The sequence below is a fragment of the Cotesia glomerata genome, linkage group LG5, assembly GCF_020080835.1.
Source record: "Cotesia glomerata isolate CgM1 linkage group LG5, MPM_Cglom_v2.3, whole genome shotgun sequence".
NCBI lineage: Eukaryota > Metazoa > Arthropoda > Insecta > Hymenoptera > Braconidae > Cotesia > Cotesia glomerata.
Window position 1 is genome coordinate 10,548,140 of NC_058162.1, and position 12,294 is coordinate 10,560,433.

At 31.8% G+C, this 12,294-nt stretch overlaps 1 protein-coding gene across 1 annotated transcript in view; it reads left to right on the plus strand.

Moving 5' to 3' along the window:
• LOC123265062 (uncharacterized protein C15orf61) overlaps nucleotides 1-12,294 on the plus strand; it is a 197,482-nt gene that overhangs the window by 129,771 nt on the left and 55,417 nt on the right. The gene's annotated exons all lie outside the window — the stretch shown is intronic.

The following is a 12,294-nucleotide window of genomic DNA, read 5'->3' on the forward strand; positions in this document are numbered from 1 at the left end:
ATTTTCCTTTTTTAATAATTATATTTTCTTACCACAATCGTCTCTTTGGCAGTGGCGAAAAAGTCATTGTAAGGTTTCTAAAATTTAACTTTACATGTAGCTATATAGTCAACGGACTAAGTATTTTGCATACATTTTATTTTTGCTGATCACATAACCAATGAATTGTTCTTATTACGGGATCGCGGGAATGTAACAGATTAAAATGAAAACGTTTTCTAAACACTTGAGATGTGGACAAGAAATTTGGCTATTCATTTTAAGAGATTTCGTAAAATCAAAAATTAAAATCGTAAATCCAAAAATGATTATTCATTTTTGGAGAAAGCCACGGGAATGTTATAGTGATTGCACATTGAAAGTTACAATGGATATTTGCTAGAATTATGACATGGATAAAAGGTACAGGCCAATCCGATAGAATTTTGAATCTGTGCAAGTCAGAACAATACTCCAATTGAGTTTCAAGTCTAGATCTCAAAATACAATTCTATAAAGTGCCCAGCGGAGCGGGCGGGTAACAGTTAGTACAATATATAATGTTCATTGTTTTTCTTTATCAACGCAGTAGAATTATATACAATAACCACGGACACAGCATTAACACAGTTAACATAGGAAGATTTATTTTTTTACTAGACCTTCAAAAAACGACACGAGTTTTTCAAGATTCCACTCGTGTAATTTATCAACAACCCAATTGTCCATATCGCTGTTAATATAAATTGGTGCAATAGCGATAGCTATTTCATCACCAAAATTGTAAATAAATAAACTCATAAGTTTCAGACTTGGTTATGTGTGGTGGCGCTGAACGCGTCGAGGATAGTGATAATCACGATCCGTTTCGCTGTAGTAAGAAAACGTTTTGAGATATTCACTATACAGTTGAGCGTGGTATTCAGTATTCACTGTTTCGAGCATAACTGTATTCGTGTGGTGAATATGACAATACTGTTTTAAGCTAATCACGATACTTCGTTCACGATCCACTGGATCGCTATAATAGCAATACTTTTTTCTCCGTGTGGCTAGCCTTGAATCACGTCCGAGTTGGTAGTCAATACTCAGGAATCGCATCCCTCGAATTTAATCGAGGACTATTTTGGTATCACAAGCGTTTTATTGTTGTTTAACTCCTCCACAGTAAAAAAAACCGGGGTAAGTCCAAAGCGGTGTAGGTATTAAAATTTGCGGTGTTAAATTCCAATACCGAAAGCGGTGTTAAAATAACACCGCTGCCAGTGTAAATATTTTTTTCCGGTGTTAAAGCGGTGTTAAAATATTTTTTGATGTTGAAGATATTTTACTATGTGAATACTTTTATTCACTAAATTACTACTATTGGGCAGTATATTCATTAATTCATAAAACTATTAATTATCGAAATGGTAGGTGTAAAATTGTATAATTTTTAAACAAAGTCTGTATTACATAGGTAACAATTTAAATAACTACAAACCAAAATTAAAATTTGTTCTGGATGATACTCATAGACTTTTTATATTTTTTTATGTCATCCATTTTTTTCTTAACTTTTATAGGCACAATTTTGTTTATTTCAGTAAAAATCATAAAAATTACAACGGCCCACAAAAAAAAAGTGGTCTGTACTTTTGACCGGACTTACCTATCTTTATGTATTTGGACGTGCTGAATCCAAATCTGAAGTCAGTTTTGCCCGCACACCCTCAAAATTATGAGTAAAATCCAAAAAACCCCCCAAAAAGGCAAAAAATTGCGAAAAACTGCAGTCATCGTTCTCTTCATTCTACTTATACTTCATTTTTTATAGATTTTAAAATTTTGTGAATATTTCAATTCTAAGATCATATTTCATCCATTAAAATGCACCTGAGTCATTAACAATCGTAATTAATAGATTTTTTCTCATATTTAAAACTGCAATTTTCTCGATTTTTTTGATTTTTTGAGATTTTTTTTTTAATTTTAAAACGTCAATAGGACAAGAAAACTTCAGATTCAAATTCAGTGGAACAAAGTACATAAAAATCATACTCAATCTGAATCCAAAAAATTTTTTTCATCTCGATAATTTCGATTTTTCATGATTTCTTACCTTTTTTTCGGTTTTTTGCAATTTTTTCAAATTTTGACGGATCAAGGGGCTGCTTAACGTTTAGATTTAGATTCAGTAAATTGAGGTACATGAAAATCATACTTGATCTGGGTTCACAAAAATTTATTCATCGCTGTGACTGCAGTTTTTCGCAATTTTTTGCTTTTTTTTGGGGTTTTTTTTTGCATTTTACTCATAATTTTGAGGGTGTACGGGCAAAACTGACTTTAGATTCGGATTTAGCGCGTCAAAATACATAAAGATAGGTCTGATTGAATGTACAGACCACTTTTTTTTTGTGGGCCAGTGTAATGAATACTACTTTGATTTATCCTTCGTGTCTCGCACTTCGAGATTACGAAGGTAGTATCACTACTTTCATGTTTTGGACCACAATTTTAGAGCAATTAAAAACAAAAGTACCGCGCCAATCGCCTATCGTGACGTCGCCTCGTTGCTGTTTATTCGTTATTTTTGTGTCGAACAGACCACATGTGAGCGCGATTAGTATTTATATTTCATTCATATTTTTTGCCTTTATCAAAGTAAAATTTAGTAATGGGTGGTCACAAGAAACGGTCAAGAAGCCGTGATCATTCAAGTGAGAGGACATCGAAGAGACTCCATAAATTAGAAGAAAAAATGGAAGATATTGCGACAAAATTTGACGCAATTCATCGAGCCATCTTGGGACGCAACGAAACAACGAGATTGTCAGAAAGTGATCCGTCAGATAGTGAAGGTAATTATGAAAGGAAATTTCTAAGTCAGAATTGCACGAGATGCATTTTCTTTTCAATATATTTTACCTACGAGCCCTACAAATATAAATAATGCTGTGAAGCGGGAAAGAATAGGAGTTACGGTAATTATTACGTGAAGCGTTCCACATTCACGTAACAGGATATTGGTAGGAAAGGATTGAGAAAGGAATGTGGAGAGGATCATCTTAATGTGAGTTTATAGAATATGCGAGAAAAAATTATTAGATAGCTCGGACTGGGATTCGAACCCAGAACCTTCCGAAGACATGTCGGCTACTCTACCATTTGTTTATACGTGTAGTCTGTTTTACCCAGGAGGTAAAAGTAGAACTCAAAAAGTAAACAGACTTTACCTGTAAGGTAAAGTAGAGTTTTTTGTTAATTCTGAATTATCCGAGAGATAAATTTGGAATTATGTAAATAAATAATTTTGTTATTTGAAAAAAAAAAAAAAAAAAAAAAAAAAAAATTATTTACAGATGAGATTCTACTAAATTTTGATGTTTGGATTTTTTCTAGATGAAGTACAAGTTGCGGATCCCAAATCGGGGACAGTGGAGGAAGTAGAAGAAATAATTCAGGATCCAGGTCTTCCAGTTGAGCCTCCAAAAATTAAGGATTAAGAGGTACAGGGTATTTCGAATGAAACAGCAAATACGGGACCTGAGTCATTAGCTGTGTCAGCTGATAAAACGGAGTTAACACTCGAAAACCCCAAAATCTCCGAGACTGAGACTCCATGGGTATTGGATGAAGATGGTCTCCGCATTTTTGGAGAAGAACCTGCACGTGCAGAGCCTGAGCTTATTTTACACTCCAGTATTGCTAACCGTTGAAAAAATTATCTCTCTGAAGGGATGAAAAAAGAAATTAAAGATGGACTGTTGGAAAAATATCCGAGGAAAGGTAAATTGTCATTTAAAGCACCAATTCTAAACGAAGAACTGGCAGTTAATTTAAAAGAATCAGCCCTTAAGAGAGATAAATATTTCTGTGCTACTCAAAAGTTGGCCGGATCAGCGTTAGCAACTCTAGCCCCAGTTATTCAGTCACTAGTGTCTTCCAAAGCTCCAGACAGTAAGGAAAATTTGGAGAAGGTTTGGGAGGCTGCGAAGCTGCTGATTGAGATTCATAGATCTCAAACCGTTGCCCGGAAGGCATGTATTCTACCTACTCTAACCAAACCATATGCCTCGGCATTGGAAAAAAGAACTACTGATGATTATTTATTCGGTATCAACTTGGTAGAGAAGGTTAAGGAAATCAAGGCCATTGGTAAAGTAGGCGAAGAGATGAAGCCTAGCTTACCGAAAAAGCCTCTCGTGTCTGCGAATTCTTTAAACTTCAAGAGCTCGTCGAGTCAAAGGAAGTCGGTACCTCAGACGAGCGGGAGAGTCTCAACTGTGAGAAAACCACCGACGAAACAGCAGCCATCGAAACAGGGGACTTATCCCAAGTCCAACCAGTATCGACACCAGAGCCAACGATCTCAGAATCGTTAACCTTGCAGACTGATGTAAGTATATTTGCAGGTCGTCTGGTGCACTTTGTGGAGGCATGGAAATCAATTACTGACGATAGCTTTGTCATCCAATGCGTTGAAGGATACAAGATACCTTTTTCGTCACCCCCTGAGTAGACCCATCCGCCATTGGCCAGATCTTGGTCAGATCAGGAATCAGCGTGTGTCCAACTAGAAATTAATAGGCTCCTGTCGATAGATGCGATTATAGAAACTGAAAATGACCCAGATCAGTTTCTTTCACCATTCTTTCTAGTTCCTAAGTCCGACGGTCAACAAAGATTCATTTTGAATCTAAGATTTATCTTTGAAAAAATTAACGGAGAAACTCGCGGTTCTCTTAGCTCTGGGCACGGCTACTCATGTCGGCTACTCTACTATTTGAGCTATCCGGTCTATACTAAATTTCCTTTCGCTTATTCTATATACATTAAGCCACACAAGAATAGGACTTACGGTAATTACTAAACAAATCCATCGAGTCATTCCGAAGAAATAAAAAAAAAAAACCAAAAAAAATTGAATTTTTGTGTTTTTTTAAAATAAATCTAAAGCATGCGGAAAAATCATGATAAAACCGTGTATAAATTTTTTGTGCTTAAAAAACTGCGGGGAATGCATTTTCGAAAATGAAAATCGAACGACGCATTCAAAAGTTATAGTTGTTTAAAAATTCATAAAATTGTGTTTTGCGGTATTTTTTTAAAAATATCTTGGAGATTTCTCAACCAATCAATGTAAACCTATACATTTTCTTTTTGTGCTTTAAAAACTGCGTCGAATACTTTTTTAAAAATGAAAATCGAACGACGCTTTTAAAAGGTACAGTTACACAATAAATACATTTTGAGCTCGAAGAGCGCAAAATGTAAAAAACGGTGCTTTGAGCTTGAAAAGCTTAAATACTAACCAAAAAACGCATTTTAAGGCGCTTCAAATTCAAACTTCAAAGCGGGAAATTCTAGGGTTGGCCTGCGGGGTCAATCGATTTCCAGACTTTTTTTGCGTTTCAATCCGAAATTTACCGAGTTTCAGCAGAAAAGTCTTCGTTTCGAGAAAAAATAGGCTTTAAACTTCTACTAGTGGCATGGAAATATTTACTTAAATCAAGAACAATTTCTTAGTCCAAAAATCTTTTCACTTGATTCAAGATAATTAAATTTTTCAAAATTATGTTCTTGGTTCAATGATTTTTTTCTTAATTTACTGTAATTCTCTTAATTAATGAGAAGCATTAATTAAGAGAATTGATTCAAATTTACTGTATTTTCAGCGTAGCTTTTATTCATACCTTGTCTTCTCCGTCACTCCTAACTAAAAGCTCTCACAATAATGTAACATGTCTATTGGCAATGTCTAATCTCTGTATTAAAGCAAATAGTCCTGATACACTCAAAATACCGATAGAGATAACGGCTACGGATGTCAATATTGTCACAGCCAATAACGCAATAACATCGAGCTTTACCAGCATATTGCAAATATTGGATCCGCGTTATGCTGCATGTGCCATGGGATGTAACGAAAACTAGAAATATTAAATGAAGAAGAAAATTTGTATTGGATATTTGTTTTGTAGATAAATATTTGACGACCGGGAGGTTTGAATTGAAACTCAGATCTTTGAGATATTTTTTATTTTTATGTGGAAAAATTGAGTAAACAGAGACAGAGAGGGTACAATTTTTTAACTTTGTGACGTTGTTTGATTCATCGAGTAGGACGAACGCAGTGTTGATATATAGACGCGACATATATGATTTACTGGATAAAAGATAAAAGGAAATAAAAGCGGAGCCAAATAAAGCAAAGGATTAAAAGAAAAGCCGCTGACACTCGATCTATAGTTTTAGGTTGATATACTTGACGTTCAATTAAAGGAACAAGGAAGCATCTTTTTTACTCAGTTACAGCCGAGGCAGGAGTCATTTTCTCACGCATTTACGGCTCGAGAGGTTTCTACATGGGATTCCGGCGCTTATTGATATTAGATTAAAGTACATGAAAAATAAAATATATCCTTGTGTGCTTCATTTTTTTAGGGGTTCTGCAGATGAATAGCGCAGGCGCAGTAAAAGTGACAATATCACTGATTTTTCGACTTTAATTTATAGAAAGTTATAAAATTCAGGAAATTAATGTCGAAAAGAAATTTTAATTCTCGATACAGTGAGGTAGAATAAAATTTTTTAAAAATCGTTTTAGTATTTCGTAAAAATCAAATTCACAAAAATTTTACTGTAAATTAATTCAAATAATTATTGAGAGAAAAAAAATTATGAAATCATGAAATAAAATTCATAAACACTTAACTAAATTATTTTTTATTTGTTCTCAATTTTTGTTTAAAATAGTAATTCTTATTTAAATAATAATTACACCGAAAATTAAGAAATATTATTTTACATCCCTAGGGAAGTAAAGTAAGAAATGTCTCAGATCACAAGGCGAAGCCGAGGTCAACAAACATGTGATCTGAGGCTTTCTTATTTACTTCCCAAGGAGTGTATTGGCTAGGTGCACGATGGTGCTGTCCTCATTTTTCATACTTTTCCCATGTTAAATCAAACGGAGTAATTTAGTTTCAGTGGCCGCCATTAGCGTTAAATCATGCTCTTCCCATAAGATTTACACGTAAAAGTGGTAGTCAGCGCCAGCCCTCCCCACCATATACTTCGCACCCTGCTAATACTATTTTTTTCCCCGACGAAGGCGGAAAGCGGCAACTTCGTTTCGCGCAGCGGGGCTAAAGTTGACGCTTTACGCCCAGAGGGGAAAAAATTTTTTAATTTACGACATGTCCAACTTTAACCTTAAATAACTTTTGAAAGAGTGAAGTTATCAAAAAGTCATAAGAGACCTTTTTTCTGGATCGTTTAATTTTCTACAACAACATATCCATCATATTCTCTGGCACGTTGCTTGCAGGATGAAATATAAAATTTCAAAGTTTAAAAAAAATCTTCCCATGTTGTTTAAATAAAAAATTGAAAATTCCGAAATCAATATTAAGGGCTCAAACTTTAACAATATCTTTATTGTGGTATTTTCTCACAAAATTTTGAAATCATTTGAGAAAAAAAGATTTATCGATTTTTTGTAATTATACCCGCGCAGATATAAACAGAGTACCAGTATTCTACTATCGGTATGTGGTATTCACCGGGTAGATCATAAGATTTGCATTCAATGCAATAAGTTATCGAGTAGAGTATAGTCTGGAGTTATATCAGACTTAAAAATTTTTCAGGGTCACGGTTGAAACCTCCTGGTATAAGTGAGACGCGGCTATGCAGGAGTATAATAAAATAAAATAATTCCCAAGAGAAGAGAAAAGAGTCAAATATGCTCTGTTGTGTTGCTGATTAATAACGAGGAAGTTGTATGTCTAAGACTTCAATACTCTTTTTCCCATGTCAAACGATACGCCATAAATTATGCAGCATCCTTGAATATTTCGCTCCTTTCATTCGAATTACTGAAAAATACTTAAATTTTTTATCGAATAATAATTTAATTAATTCACTTATCCCGCGGAAATTACTGTCAATGTTAAAGTATTTTAATGTTAACTTCAGCTGCAGAGCGTGGAAAAAAACTTCGCAACCCGACAGATGGACACGGCTAAAGAATAAATCCTCGGATTTTCCTGATTTAATTAAATTTAATCGTATTATGTATCATGTATTCAATTTCAAATATCTCGCGTTCATTAATAATGTCTTTGAAATACTTAGTTTGTTTTATTTTATTTTATTTCATATATATATATTTTTGTATAATAAGCTTAAGAGCTAAGACGCAACAACAACACTCTTGGGGGCCTTTTCAGACATTTTCAGTCCAACGCAATTTACCGTCTGACACTGCGAAATAGCAAAGTTGTATATGGACTGATAATTACCGGATCGTCGGCAAAAGGTGCCGGCAAAAGGCTTCAACTAGAGCTTAAGGATAAAACCTCCAGTCTTAGTCTTTTACATACACATATATATATAGATGCATCCTGAAGAAAAGTCCTTTGAACAATAAATAAATAATGTAAGGAACATCGAAGTTAAAAATATCTTACTAAACAGACAGACGAGAATCATTAATCTGAGTATTAATTATAATTAAATAAACAGGGTTGGCTGTGAAAAAAAATGTATTTATTAAAAAATAAGACTGCACTCATTTATATATAGCTTTAGGCGATAAAAAATTCAGGCCATTTACGATAAATTATTGGACTGCCCTGAAGATAATTATTATATGGTTTTTTGTCGGAGTTAAGATATTTATGCTATTTTTTCCGATATTTTACTCACTGAGACCAGAAAGAGAAACGCAAGAGGATTTGAAATGTTTATTTGAGTGCATATCGGGTAGTTACTAATTAAGTGCGTGTGCTCTGTTATATATTACTCGCTATTGGTATTATATCTAAAGTAATGAGTGCTATACTTATAAGGATAATTTACGTGTGTATTATTTTTTAAATTAATGAGTCGTTAGCTTTTTTTTTTTTTTTATTTTATTTAATTACTGTCTTGGGATTTACCGATATAATCATTTTTCACGTAGCAATTTCATTAAAAGCTAAGGTAAAGTACCCAGTAGTTGAACAGATTTCATAGTAAAACGTATTTGACCCTACTTTTAATATATAAAGATGTAATTATTATCAGAGTTGTCAAAATTTTAATGAAAAATATTTTCATTAACTCATTAAATTCAATTCTCTAATGAAAAAATTTTCCACTAAAAAATTTAATTTAATTGTGAATGGAAATATTTATCATTAAAAATATTTTTTTAATGATCAGCAAAAATTATTTAAATTAAAATATTGAATTTTATGGTTAATGGAAATATATAAAATTAAAAATTTTTTTTAATGATTAATGGAAATTTTTAAAATTAGATATTAAATTTAATTGTTAATCGAACTATTTTTCAACTTCCCGCTATAATATCAATGATTTTCAAAAAATCGGGAAGTTAGTAGTTGTACCCTGATTTTCGAAAATCTTCGAAAAAAATTTCGAAATAATTCAAAAAAAGTATTTTTTTGAAATAATTTATTCAATTAATGTCGGATTGTTATTGTAGTTGTAATTTAATTTATAGCTTTTGATTATCGGCGTCGATTGCTATGAAGAACGTCGAAATCGGTTAATTGGTTCGGTAGACATCGTTGTAGAAAAATATAAAACACTAGCAACCTGCAGTCACTATGTGACCGCCGAGAATTGCCAACTATGAATAAATAAAATTCGCTTAATTACATATCGACTTTTGTTAAATTGCACTGTACTTTCTTAAATATTGATATTCTTAAATATATAAGCTCACTCCGACATTACACTCATCGAGAGCTTTCATTTGAGTACCTACATCAATTTTTCATATATTTTATAAATTTATATATATTATATATATGTATATGTGAAAAATATATCAAAAATGCATGTGAGTACTCAAATGAAAGCTCTTGATGAGTGTAACATCGGAATGAGCTTATATCTTAAAAAGTTTCAATAATTAAGAAATGACGTGGTATTTTGTCTGCTGATGATATTTTCTACGATATAAGCTCATCCTGGAGTTACACTCATCGAGACCTTTCATTTGAGTACCCAAATCAATTTTTCATATATTTATATATATTATATATATGTATAATATACATATATATAATATAATTTTTAAATTATATATAATATAAATGTGTTATATTTATTTATTATATACTTTTAAATACTAATAAAATAAAAAAAAATTTATTTATAATATAAATATAACCGTAATAAAAATATACTTCGGAACATGTTGGGAAAACCCAATGTAAAAATTAATGACTCGTGATTGGTTTGCCAAGTTGGGTTACTGTTGAGATTTTTTTGGGATAACCCAACGTCAAAATAAATAACTTGCTGTGAGGTTTACCCGATTGGGAACCAATTGGTAACACGTTGGGAAAACTAAACCTTCTTATCAGTAACTCGCTGTCGGGTTTTCCCCTTTTGAATATTTTTGGGAATACATTAGGTTATCCGAACTTAAAAATCGACGCATGATGATACAGTATAGTTAACTACTAATGTTTTTAAAATAGAAATATCAACTTAAAAAAAAAATAATTTTAATTTTAGAACAAATAAATAATTTTATAGATTATCCAAAATAACATTTAACGAGAAAAAAAAAAAAAAAAAAAAAAAAAAACATAAGTTACTCGGTACAACATTTTTTTTCCTGAAAACCATTTTTATTGTATTTTTTTTCTTTCTTGCTTTCATTGGTATGGTTAGTGATATAAATGGCATAGTGTACATTAGTATGGCCTGTTTTCAGTAGTTCAATGTACACTGATAGAAGGATTTATTTGTATTAAATAATATTTGTTAATAGCTAACAAATCATTTATTAGAGACCATTTTTTAATATTAAATAAATATTTCTTAGTATTTAAAATGATTTGTTTGTATTTAATAAATCTGATATTCATTTGTTAAATATTAATAAATCTTTTTAAATACTAAGAAATATTTGTTAAGGACTAACAAATGGCTTCAAATAAATGATTTTTTAAATATTAACAAATCTTTTTAACTATAAACAAATCCTTCTATCAGTGTAGCAAGTACGTTCCCGCCATGAGAACACATGACCCGTTTTGAATAGTGTTAGTGTAGTCTTCGACTACACTAACACTACACTATTTTATTTAAAACTTTTTGCGTTCTTAATCAACTTGTGTTGTGTGAAATTAACCAAAAATTTTATTCATAGTTATTGAAAAGTGATAATAATTTATTATTAGTAATTGGTTTTTCATTTAAATCAAAATATATCAACTGTGTAGTTAGTAGTATAGTAATAGTAATAGTATTAAAAATGTCTATTGGAGATCGTGAGTACGTTAGACGTGAGCTTGGACGATTAAGAGTCAAAAGACATCGTGGAACGTTTCAGCTTCAAGATGATGAACAAATGGTTGATGGTGATCACAACTTATCATCTAGTTCTAGTGATATCGAAGATGCACCTGAAGCAATTGATGATAATAGAAACTTTTTCCTGAATAATGATCTCGATAGTTATGTATTAAGTGATAATGATGAACAAGTTGATGACGTGAATAATCATGAAGAAATTGATGTTGCAGATCAAGAGGAATTAAATGATCTTAGAGAGTTGTTAGAAGATAGTGACGATGACATGATTGGTGTTGACGAAGAAAATGATTTAGATGAAATTGAGGAACTTGCGTCCGCGCCTAAAACAAAGAACTAGCAGATAAATACTTATACACTTGTGACTCCTGGATCAAAGAACGTTTGAATAACGCATCAAGACGCTGAATTTTTGGAATAATTTATGGTTATATTACTGTGCAAGATAATTTATAAAAATAATAATAAAAAAAGTGCTACGCAGTGCAATATAATTGATAAAATATTAATCAAGTGCTAGTATAGTGAATACAATTGATAAAAATTATGTCTCATGCAAAGTAAGAATTTATGAAATAATTAATTTTTTTTGGTTAGCTTACACTGATTTTAATTTTATATTGGGGTCATTCCACCAAATAAGAACATTTTTACGGGGCGACCCTCGCGGATTATGTTTAAAATTTATGGAGGTGTTCTCTATCATAAGACAAAAATTCCCTGAGAGTTTTAGCTCTTAATACGCAGCGGTCTTGAAGTTATGATTTTTTGAAATTTTGGAAAAAATTTTTTTTCAACTTTTTCGTCAATTTTTCTGATATGAAAAACATTTTTAAACAAAATCGACAAACATTGTATTTTGTAGGAAAAATTCTCAGCTTTTGAATGAAAATATTTATTTTTTCATAAACTCATCAGAAGACCCTTAAAATCGAATTAAAGTGGAAAAATTGATTTTTTTCGGTGTGCAGCCCAAAATTCTTCAAA